The sequence below is a fragment of the Falco punctatus genome, assembly GCF_963210335.1.
Source record: "Falco punctatus genome assembly, chromosome: 2".
Classification (NCBI taxonomy): domain Eukaryota; kingdom Metazoa; phylum Chordata; class Aves; order Falconiformes; family Falconidae; genus Falco; species Falco punctatus.
In genome coordinates this window covers 51922043-51934283 of record NC_137581.1, presented here as the reverse complement: position 1 = coordinate 51934283, position 12241 = coordinate 51922043, and the positions used below count along the sequence as shown (strand labels likewise).

Sequence of the window (12241 nt, the reverse complement as noted above, 5' to 3'; positions counted from 1 at the left end):
TCACTTAAAGCAAGTGTTAGTGTGTAATTTCTTCCTGATCCAGTGAAGAATTTAAAGTGCTCCCCCCCCCCCCCCCTTCCCCGCTCCCAAATTAAATTCTAATGCAAAGCGGCTTGTAGCCTTGTCAGTTCTAACACCCATGCTCACAGCTTTTCATGGAGATTGCTTTCTCCTTTATAAAAATATAATTATAATCAATTTCAAAAACTGAGATGTGAAAACTATGGATTTCCTTAGGCCCTTCATTTAATAATTTAATTTTCTATTAGATGTTAGCTTTTTAAAAAATGAACGAGGTCAAGTGATTGATCTATGCCAGTCTCTTCTTTTTGAAAATAAGGCCACTAATTTATGTACTTAAATAAGAACAAAAACTTATTACCATTCTACCTCTTTACTCAGATATCAAGATAAGAATTGATACAGCTGTAGAAGTCATAAGGGATGCAAAGCTCTGTCAGTCCATTTCTCTGTCCTTGTGAAATTTTACATTTAAAGACCCAATATTTATTTGGATTACTTTATTTAGAGCTTAACAGGAATAGTGTTATATATTCCCTCAGCTAGTTATAATGCTGCAATTAACAATACAAATGTTTTCCTAAATTCTGTTGGTATCACTTCTGTGCTTGTCCTCATTTATAATTGGTTTTAAGGTTCAGATAAGGAATACTTTTCTTTGATGTTTTCACAAGTGGGAAAAAATTATTTGCCTTTTTGTGCATATCTTAATAGAAGGTAAACAATTTTAATAGGCTGTGGGATTGCTAATTAGAGCTAATTGTGACTTGACTGACCTATCTTGACAGTAAGTAACTTACAAAACTTGTTTTCTTCTCAAAGTGAGGATTTGTTTGCATGAATAACTTTTATACACTGAACCTCAGAGACAGAGAGTTTGGCTGTGATTCTCTGAATTTGTTAGTTTGTACTTCATAACTTCTTATCCACTTATAAAACAACGGCAAAACTCAGACTCATCACTTGGGTATTGAAACATGTACTTTCTTATTCTGTTGCTGTCTACAAAATCGGAAACTAGCACAGAGTCTCTAGTGAATCAAATTCTGAATATCATGGATAGATTGTTCTCTGTACAAACACAGAAAAAAAGTCAAAAGGGAATTACGAAATCCCAAAATCTTAAGTGTAATGTAGATCAGTGCAAATTACTAAAATGAAATTATGGACTTTTCTAGATCAATAGAAAACCTCTCCTATTTCACCAGACAGTTTTTCCCCCAATTTGTGTTGTGTTTCTATAAAAGAGCCCTGTCGAGTGCTTAATGTTTTCCATAAGAGATGCTTATTGCCATATGGCATTCTGAACTTTTTGGACATTTTTTGGAACATTTGTATTACGTTCTTTTGACATAGTGGCTGTTGTAACTGAATGTAGCCCACCCAACAGTACCACCCAGACATATGAGACCTGATTACATCTGCCCAGTTTGAACTGACTAGCTTGACTCAGTATGATCTGGATAGCAAAGACAATTTTTTTTTTTCGTAACATACTTAGGCAGCAACCTAAAGAATGACAGAAACTAGAGATGTAACCACTATTTGGCCCCTTGGATGGAGAAAGTCAAAGAGATTGGCCCAGAGTAATTGGAATAGCAAAGCCATTGGTTGTTTATGCTGATAGGAAGCAATAAATAGTTAAAACAATATCTCCCATGGGGGAGAGGGTAACATAGTACACAGTATTCAGTGCAGAATTTATACAGAAGTTGAAAACCAAGGAGAGGACTTCTGCCATGTAGGGGCTGAACTTTGGCCAAGGATCAGTTGGAGTGAATGTCTTGCTCTGTTGGGTCATTGGCTTTGAACTGATTTCAGCTTGACAGATGGCACTGGCGATGCAATTTGTAGGATGAATATATGTAGTGTGATGACCTTGGCTGGACACCAGGTGCACACCAAGCCACTTTATCTCTCCCATCCTCAGCTGGGCAGTGGAGAGGAAATACAATGACAGGATCATGGGTCAAGATAAGAACAGGGAGATAACCAGGCAATTACCATCATGGGCAAAAAAAGACTCAATTTGGGGAATTAGTTCAATGTATTACCAATCAAATCATAGTAAGATAATGAGAAAATAAAAAAATAAATTTTAAACCCCCTTCACCCACCCATCCCTTCTTCCTGGATCAACTTTTCTCAAATACTGTAACTCCTCTGCCTGAGTGGCACTGGGGGATGGGGAATGGGGGATGGGGGTTACAGTCAGTTCATCACATGTTGTTTCTTCAGCTCATTCCTCCACAGGGGGAGGACATTGTAGGTCCCTTCCAACTGAAATTTAACTGAAGGTTGAACTGCAGGTTCACTGAACTGCAGGTGGATACTATTCCATCATGGACCTCCATGGGCTGCAGAGGCACAGCCTGTCTCACCATGGTCTTCACCACAGGCTGTAGGGGAATCTCTGCTCCAGTGCCAGAAGCACCTCCTGCCCCTCCTTCTGCACTGACCTTGGCGTATGCAGAGTTGTTGCTCTCACATATTCTCACTCCTGTCACCAGCTAGAGTCACACAGATTTTTTCCCCGCTTCTTAAACAGATTGGCTCAGCTTCAGCCAGCAGTGGGTACGGTCCTTCTTTGAGCCAGCTGACACTGGCATTCTCACAGAAGCCACCCCTGTAGCCCTGCCGCTACCAAAGCCTTACCACAGAAACCCAATATAGTGTAACAGGTGGAAGTCAATCACTATCCTGCAAACACAGCAGTGATTTCTATATACCTGTTATACCATTCTACCAAGCAAATAAACTAGATTCTGTGTCCCTGAATGGTGTAGTCTAGCAGCTGTAGCAGCTACCTTACCTCATCTTTCCATGACAAGTTATCATAAAACTGTGTTAAAACCTGACTGATAATAACAGGCTATTCAAATAGAAACTGTACAAATTTTGACACATGACTAAAAATGTGTTACTAACTTGTAAAACTACTGTCTCCTCCAACACCACCAACAAAAAAATTGGATGCAGTATTTCTAGAAAGCATCTGAAAGCTATATGGGTTAGCAAAACATTAATGAAAATCTAAGACTTTAAATAAATTAGTAGAAATCCAAACAATCTGAAGAATGAAACTACAGGAGCTGTGTGAGATGTCTGAAAATAGGTTCAAGCATTGATCCTGAGCTCTTCAAAGACAATGCATAATCACACTTACAGAAACTAAATAACTAACTAACTAACTAGTGGACAAAGTGTGGTTTTATTTGGTAAGTAGATAAATATACAAAACCGTGACAACATTAGAAGAAAAGTATGTTCTTCTGTTAATTTCCCACTAGTTGAAAGTAGGAGTTTCATGATAAGGAGAAAGGAATGTGAACTTTCTAAGAATTCTTAAATCAAAAGACCTGTAATTTTAATAATTTTCAACAAAATGTAAATTATACATAAATTATACTCACATTGTGTGTGGCTTTTTTTCCATGCTGTTTTTACTAAAGCCAACTTTTAAGACAGAAAATTAATTATAAACAAAATTCCAGGCAGACATAGTAAATTTCAAATCCTGTTTCTTTAACTGAAAATTATTGCATGACTCTGTTGTGTATAACATTTAGGAAAACCTGATAAGATTAATTCTTTAACTGACAAAAGACCTGGTTTTTAAAAATATCTGTAAGTGCACTCACTGAGAATATGTGGATGGCTTTAAAAAAATATCAATATAGTTTATGTGTACAATTTGGTTTTAACAAAGAATAAGCTAGCTCCTTCAAAAAAAACCAACAAAAATACTCCCAGAAAATGCTTACAAGTCTACTTAACTTCCTATGACATGATGACTTAATTTCTCATCACTGCCCTGTCCCAACATATGGATCTGTTCTAGAAATACAGAACAGCTCAGACCTTACAGATCAGTTTTGCTTCTAGGAATGAGTAAGTTTGTTCATTATATATCTATATCAGTACGTGTAACAGACACCTACAGTGGGTGGAAGTAAGGAAAGGTATATGGGAGGAATACAGAGAAGTTGTCCAAGCATGCAGGGATCAGGTTAGGACAGCTAAAGCCCTGAGAGAATTAAATCTGGCCAGTGATGTCAAGGAGAACAAAAAAAGGTTCTATAGGTGTTTGAGGTGCTGGTGGACAAAAAGCTCAACATGGCCTCACAATGTGCACTTGCAGCCCAGAAAGCAAACCGAATCCTGGGGTGCACCAAAAGAAGTGTGGCCAGCAGGTCGAGGGAGGTGATTCTCCCCCTCTACTCAGCTCTCATGAGACTTCACCTGGATTCCTATGTTCATCTCCAGGCCCCCTGCTGTGATGAGAGACGGGACGCTGTATGATGCAAACAAATGTCGATTTATTGTACAGAAGCACGAGTTTATATATACTTTTGGAAGCTGTGCGTTTTAAACAGATTGGTTCTTTAAGCTAAGCATTGCATACTAGGCAATCCCCGATTGGTGGTTAACTACCATCAATTAACAGCAAGGTGTTACCTCTCCTTGGCGTCATCCTTGGTGCCATCCATCCCCCACTCCCTTATCCTCTCTCAGCATGACTCATCATGTTAATTGTTGTGTCTGTTCACACTCCTTGTCCTCCCAGGGTTTGTGACCTACAAGCTCGAGCACATTCCCCTCAGCTAACTGAGTGCCACGCATGGTCCTAATTTCCAGCCTGCTCCTGCAGCCCCCAACATAAGAGGAACATGGACCTGTTGGAGCAAGGCCAGATGAGGGCCATGAAGATGATGAGAGGGCTGGAGCACCTCTCCTGTGAAGACAGGCTGAGAGAGTTGGGGTTGTTCAGCCTGGAGAAGAGAAGGCTCCAGGGAGACCTTATAGCAGCCTTCCAGTAGCTAAAGCAAGAAAACTGGAGAGGGAGTTTTTACGAGGGCGTGTAGTGATAGGACAAGAGACAATGTCTTTAGCATCAGGTAGATTTAAGTTAGATATTAGGAAGACATTCTTTACTGCGAGGGTGGTGAGACCCTGGAACAGGTTGCCCAGAGAAGCTGTGGATGCCCCATCCTTGGCAGTGTTCAAGGCCAGGCTGGATGGGGCTTTGAGCAACATGGTCTAGTGGAAGGTTTCCCTGCCCATGGCAGGGGGGTTGGGACTAGATGATCTTTTACATCCCTTCCAACCCAAACCATTCTATGATTCTATGATTCTATCTGTTGCTCTATAGCATGTCTGGAGAGATTTGTGTAGTTGGCATTGTCGTGTCTGGTGTCATTGCAGACAAGGAGCTAGAATGTGTATTCCCAAAAAGCCCCCCAAGAAAGGATGCCCTTAAGCCAAACTCATCTTAGTAATAAGCATCTGGAACTCAAAGGAAAAATATAACAAGCTTCAAATGTTGCACAGTTACAGCTATGTTACACTTGTAAATATCTATCTTTATAAATTTCATAGCTCATTTTGCAGAGGTTTTAAGAAGCAAAAATATTTTCAGTTGATAACAAAGATAATTACTGTGTATTATATTACAGTTTATATAATATAATTTTATTTACAATCAAGAAAGAGTGCACAGAATAGATATATTATATCAATACATATTTAATCTCCTTTTTTGATTGTGTCATGTACCTGCATGTTATTTTCTGTGTAATTCAGAAAAAAACCTGAGTTTGTAGGGTCTGAAAAATGAACTCTTACAGGTTAGCACGATGTAGCTAGGTCAGGATCCCTGGAGAATGGGTAAAACTGAATTCAACTGACTGACACAAAGTACTTCCTTCCACACAGTTAGCATCAGTGATACCATGGTAGTTATGTATTCTATTTACTCTTACTGATTTCAAAACTTCTCTGTTCTTGCGTATGTTTCATATCAACGAAAGAAAGGATGAATATGAGCATTTAAATAAAAATGAAAGCTAGTAAAGGGGAGAATATAAACTAATGGATAAATTCATGGACTTCAGAGTGCATAAACAAATGTAATTATATATTTATAAAGAAAATTCAAGGTCAAAAATGAAGAATGAACCATTTCTTCATTTGATCATTGGGTAGTTAAACTGTCTGCATGTATTATTTCAACAACTGAGATACATGAAACAGCTTGAGATTAATTTCTGTGGAAGATGGTTGTAAATGGTGCAGTTGTCCAAAGAACTCAGAAAATAGAAGCACTGGCAACCCACACGGGGATTATAGATGACCAAAAGATGAATCAGCATTTTTTCAAAACGTTTGCGTTAACACCAAGAAAAATAAGTGTTCCAGTCCTGTACATAGTGAAGTACCAAAATCAAAATACCTTTCCTGTGTGGACTTAGTGCAAGAATACAATGAATAGTCAGAGAGAAGTTCTGTCAGGAAAAAGCAGACGAGAAAAAATTTTTCCTGGACAATTGAATTATTTTCTTAATTTTTTTTGACTGAACTTCTTCGTGCCTTGTGCAGATTATCCATAGGTTTTTAGTCTTAGCAATGTTTGATGGGCTAATTTAACCTTATCTTCACATTGCCTGTCTTGTTTATCTCCTCCCATTCTTTGGTTCTTTTAAACTCCTTCATTCATTTTATCTCTTCCTAAGTAACCTCTCTGCTAAAACCATGTGTAGTCATAATTTTTTTATTAATTTTTCCAGAGGCTACTAGAACATAAACCTGTGGTCACCATGGGATTGGGGCTTTTCATCTGGGCTTTTCCAGGAAGCGTGCATCTTTAGGTAACTTAATGTAGAGGATAAATTGCAGAAAGGAAAGCTTTGAAGTAGTTTTGATGTAAATCATAAAGAATACATTGTCTCAATATGGACTTATACAGAAATCTTTGAAACTAAAACAGAATGAATTCTGTAAAGCTTATAGAAGCAAACTGACTGTGACCTGTGGTATTCTTGTCCGTTAGGTACAATTTTATGACAATTCACTCTTACATGATAAGTTGAATGTAGAACATGTTTCCAGATTTAGGCAATTGTTGGTTTGAAAAACAGCCAAAAAAGAGCTTATTCATACTGTTCTATATCTGATGGTGCTGCAAAGTTCTGTTCTTTTGCCTGATCACTGAAAAAACTAACTTGTATATGTCATTATTAGTAAATGCTACAAATATGCTATCCCTTCTGAAATGTCATGTATAAGAAATACTCTTTTTCTGTTGTAGGAGGAGAGAAAATATTTGGAAATATTTGCCATAGTCCTTCTACTATAATATTTTCACCAGAAAAATTACCTAAAAATGATATGAGCTATTATCAGCTCTAGCAAATGACTACTGTGTAGCGGAGAAACTACAAACTGTTGTTTTGATCTCTTGAAGGGAGAGCAAAAATAAAACTAAAAAACACAGCTGGACAAGCCTGAAGGCTTAGAAATTTTAGGAGTTGCTAAGTGATCCTAGTAGTCTTAGAGGCATCACTAACTATACTATATTCCCATGCCAAAATTAAAAATCTGGGCTTGTATTTCCGAATTTATCAAGAGTGATCACAATGCAAATGGTAAACTGTACCTGAAATGAGTGACTAATGCAGGTGTCTTAAGAAAGACAACTTGTGGGCTGCTATGCATGCAGTAACACATCCTGAATCATAAAACAATGTGGGTTGGAAGTCATCCTTGGAGATCATCTGGTCTAAATCCTCAGTCAAAGCAGAGCCAATTTAGAGCAGGTTGCTCTGGGCTATGCCCAGCTGAGTTCTGAATAGTTTAAGGACTGAGATTCCGCGAACTCTCTGGACAACCCATTACAGTTGACACCTCTTATGGTGAAAAAATATCTCCCTATCTCTAATGACATTTTTCAGTGTTCCAACCTATCTCTCACCCATCACTGCACACCTCTGAGAAAAGTTTATCCTTTTCCTGCCCTGCCCTGCCCTCCTTTCCCCTCTCCTCTCTTTCCTCCTCCCATTCAGGCAACTGAAGACAGCTGAAAGATCTGTGCTTAGTCTTGTCTTCCTAAGATTGATGAAGCTCAGTTATCTCAGCCTCTCCTCATATGTCCTGCTGAATTTAGAGGAATAGAGCATATGTGAGCTATGGGCTGACAAGAGCAAGAAAAAATTTCCAAGTCTTACATTCTCAGTTGAATTGTTGGGCTGTAATATTATACAGATTTGCTACAAGACTGGCAAGGATTTTGACATGACAGTCAGAATTTTGCAAGTGTTTCACCATCGCAAGCTCTGCAGCACCTACAGCAAACTATTTATATCTCAGAAGTCCTAGCAAACTGTCAGAATTTCAGAAGTGTCAGAAAAACTACCTGAATTACAAAATAGCATATACAAGGGGAGAAGAATGTGAATCAAAGACCCTGAATGATACTGAATTGTAAGGCAGACAGAGAATTATGCCTGAAGACACATGTTGGCTGAAGTCAAACTTCAGGCTCCAGGGTAAATAAAAAATTTGAGTTGCTTAGATTTCTTAACAGCCTTGGAAAATGACACTACTACTACGTGGCCAAGCATGTGAAATATATGTGTCTCTTTTCATCACAGGATTTTGTCAATATTAATTTCTTCCATTATGACTGTCAAGAATCAGTTCCAAAAGCTGATCCACAACATCCTAAGGACTTGATTGATTAATCAATGGGTATGCACACTAGTAGTGTGTTGCAAAGTCTGTTGGAGATGTGCAAATCTGTATCAACATCTGAAAGTTTAATGAAAGGGTGGGACCCTGAATCACTATCAAAGTCTTGGTCAGTGTCATAATGCTAAAAAAAGGTTTCACAGATACCCCTCTCAGGAGTTATCTGCTCCCATCACATTCGTTCTTCCATTTATGAGATTCAGATATTTGCTCTTTGTAACTTCATATCTACCTGAGGTGCTGTCTACATGATGGAAGGACTAGGAAGGCTGTTTTGCCATCTGGGTTCATGTTAGGAGCTTCCAAATCTGGCAGCCGAATAGAATAGAGGCTGTTGTAGCTCTCTGTTCCCAGGTCCAGCCATTAGCGAGGATGAGCATGTATTGCCAGTAGGCACATGAACAAACACACAATACATACATAGATGTACGTTTAGCCATCCACACAGCTGGGCACACAGCCAGAAACACTCAGGCAAATACAGATGACATAAATGACTTCTGTATTCAGCCTTCTCTGGCTGAACAAGGTGAAAAGGAAATATATACATATATACAATATGGATCTCTCCTTAGACGCTGTCTAAGGATGTCTCAGTAACTGGCCCATGATCTTCACTCTCCCCAGATACTGGTTCCTGGGGTGTGTGAACCCCCAAAGCCCACAGCTGCACTTCAGTTTCTGATATCCAGACCCTTGCACACACCACTGTACACACAGGCACATACACTATGGATCCATCCAGTAAGTGCCCTTAAACCCTCTGTCTACCAAGTACCTGCCCCTTGGATCCTCTCATCTGCAGTTGCCTTATACACAGACATTCACACACAAATGGATTTCCAGTTAACCCATAGACACCACAGTCTATCCAGGAGTTGCCTTGGACCTTCTGGTCAATCCAACAGTCAACTTGCAGACCCTCTGGTCTTTCCAGTACTCAGCCCAGACTTGTGGCTGTTTCAATACCTGGCTCCCAGGCCTCCTATCCTACTTGCTAGCTAGTCTGACGTGATTTTTGCTTTGAATCGATAGAGCTGTACAAACCTATGGGCAGCATGCAGGGGAAGGGGGAGCAGGGGGGAACAAAAAGATGAGTAGACAGAAAAGGCTGTAAAAGGGAATGGTTGTATATGAAATAAGGCCTTCAGGAACTCCCCAGTGTGGGTCCTGCAGGAGCTACAGTTCCTGACAGGAGCCTGATCCAGCATGGGCTCTCCACAGGCTGCAGCTTCCTTCAGGGCACATCCACGTGCTGCAGTGTGGGGTCCATGGGCTACAGGTGGATGTATGCTCCACCATGGCCCTCCATGGGCTGCAGGGGTACAGCCTGCTTCACCATGATCTTCTTCATGGTCTGCAGGTGAATCTCTGCTCTGGCACCTGCAGCACCTCCCCTCACTCCTTCCTCTCTGACCTTGGTCTCTGCAGGGTGTTTTTCTCACATTTTTTCACTCCTCTGTCACAGATGCTGCACAGCAGTTTTTTACCCTTTCTTTAATATGTTATCAGGGAGGCACCACCAGCATCACTGATAGCTCAGCTTTGGCTGGCAGTAGGTCTGTCTTGGAGCTAGCTGACACTGGATCTGTCCAACATGGGAGCAGTTCCTGATGTTTTCTCACAAAGGCCACCACTGCAGTCCCCCCTGCTACCAAAACCTTGCCACATAAACCCAATACACCTGCACTGCCAGGTAGACACAAACCCATCCACTAATAATGACAACATCTTATTTCCTGGCATACAGATTTCACTATAAACACTGTTATCAATAAGACAAAATTAATTTTAATTAGATAGCATGTTTCCATGAAGATCACACAGGCAGGCAATAAATATGAGTAAAGATTTATAAAGTTCTTTGTTTGCAAAAGACTACAGTATAGTCCATGTCAGTTTGTCTCACTGTTCACAGTGCAAGTATCATTGAGACAATGATAAATATAGTAGAGCCATATGTAATGTTGTTGGTCCACATTAATAGTTTCAAATGGTTTCCACTCTTTTAATGAACTTCTCATGAACAGCCACTTTTTTACATCAATTCTAGAAAGTATTTTGTAAGTGAAATCATATATCCTTCACATCTATACAGTCTGAGATAAATGAAAATGTACCTTGGAAATAACAAAAGCTTATGACAGACCTCACAGAGGATAACTTTGCAATTCAAAGGCACGTGAGTATGAACAAATCAAAGAGGCCGAGTAGATTTTCTACTCAGACATTGTAGTACAACATCTGTGTGTACACGATCTGGGAGTCAAACCAGATTACAGTAGTAAAACAATGTCAATTCCATGTTCAATCTTTGTGTCAACAGCTCTTGTGGCACTTCCACTGATATCAGCAATTCATGATTAAGATAAACTTATAAGTAAATATATACTGGTAAATAAGTGTGTTGTAATCAAAGACAGCCAAAACAGTAGTACAATTTAAATGATGATAAATGTAATTTCAGGACTCTGGACTCTGTAGTTTCAATACAACCAACCAAAACCAAATTTTTTTTTTTTTTTTTCTGTTCTGATGCTCAAATAATATGCAGTACAGTGCTTTATCTGTACAACAGCTCTACATTTTCAGAAGTCTAAATACTTAAGTGTATTTACATATATATAGAACATAATCCAAACTTGACTATTAGGCTTGGCAGACACAGAGCTTTAAAAACAGCAGTGCTCTAATTATGCAAGTTTGGATATAGTTTTCAGGAAGTTGGATATAGTTTATCAAGAAGACTTGGATAAGTAGCCCTTATAAGAACAAGATTAGTAACACAAATATATGCAGTAAATACCCATAAAATATATTAAATTGTTTTGCCATCTGTAGTACTTCATATTAATATATCATATTTTTTGATAGTGCTTCTTTGACCACATTAATCAGTTCTTTATACTTCACTTATCTTGCATATGTTTCTCAATAGATGGCTAGATAGATAGATAGATAGATAGATAGATAGACAGACAGACAGACAGACAGACAGATAGATAGAGGTACTACACACCTCAAAACATTCTAAAATTGTATTTATAAATGAGCATTATGGCATTAATGAATGGAAGGAGAGTTGAAACAAAAAGATGCTACTTTCAACAGTTTACAAAAGACAGTATACAAAACAGTCACAATGGGGGCATTTACATATTCACTGTTTATTTCTGTGTGTATATATGCGGAAAAAATACATGTATTTGAATGTGTGTAGTGAAATGCATGTGTAGTACAGATGTAATCCAGTACGATACAGGTACAGATACAATACCTATTTTACTGCTATAAAAGGAACAGCATTAAAGCCTTTATGGAAGGAGTTGTTAAAGATTTTAAAATAAAACTGAAAGCTAATTTCACCAAGCTATTTGTAGAAAGAATGTCCTGTCCTGTGGGTTCTATGTCAAGAAGCAGAAACAACCTCTATTGACATTTCTATTGCTTTTATTCCTGTTGCCTTGACATCCTGTATTAGCTGTTTGTGGTGTTATATATGCCCCCATGACAGATGAAGGGGCATTCTGGCATGACTATTTCACTATAAAAAAAACAAGAGAGAGAGAGAGAGAGAGAAAAGCCCATTTTCTTTTATTTCTAATAAAAAGGAAAACTGGTGAAGAAGCCACAGCTCTGTTCTTACTTCATGTCACTAGAACCTTTAAGGACAACTCTTGGAGGAAGGGAGGAA

At 38.8% G+C, this 12241-nt stretch overlaps 1 protein-coding gene across 1 annotated transcript in view; it reads left to right on the top strand.

The window, feature by feature from the left end:
- LOC308059154 (uncharacterized protein) overlaps positions 1–12241 on the top strand; it is a gene marked incomplete at its 5' end in the record, with an annotated part of 61160 nt that extends 48919 nt beyond the window's left edge. The window contains one exon of the mRNA XM_080376091.1: positions 1–12241. This exon is cut by the window's left edge and continues 27435 nt beyond it.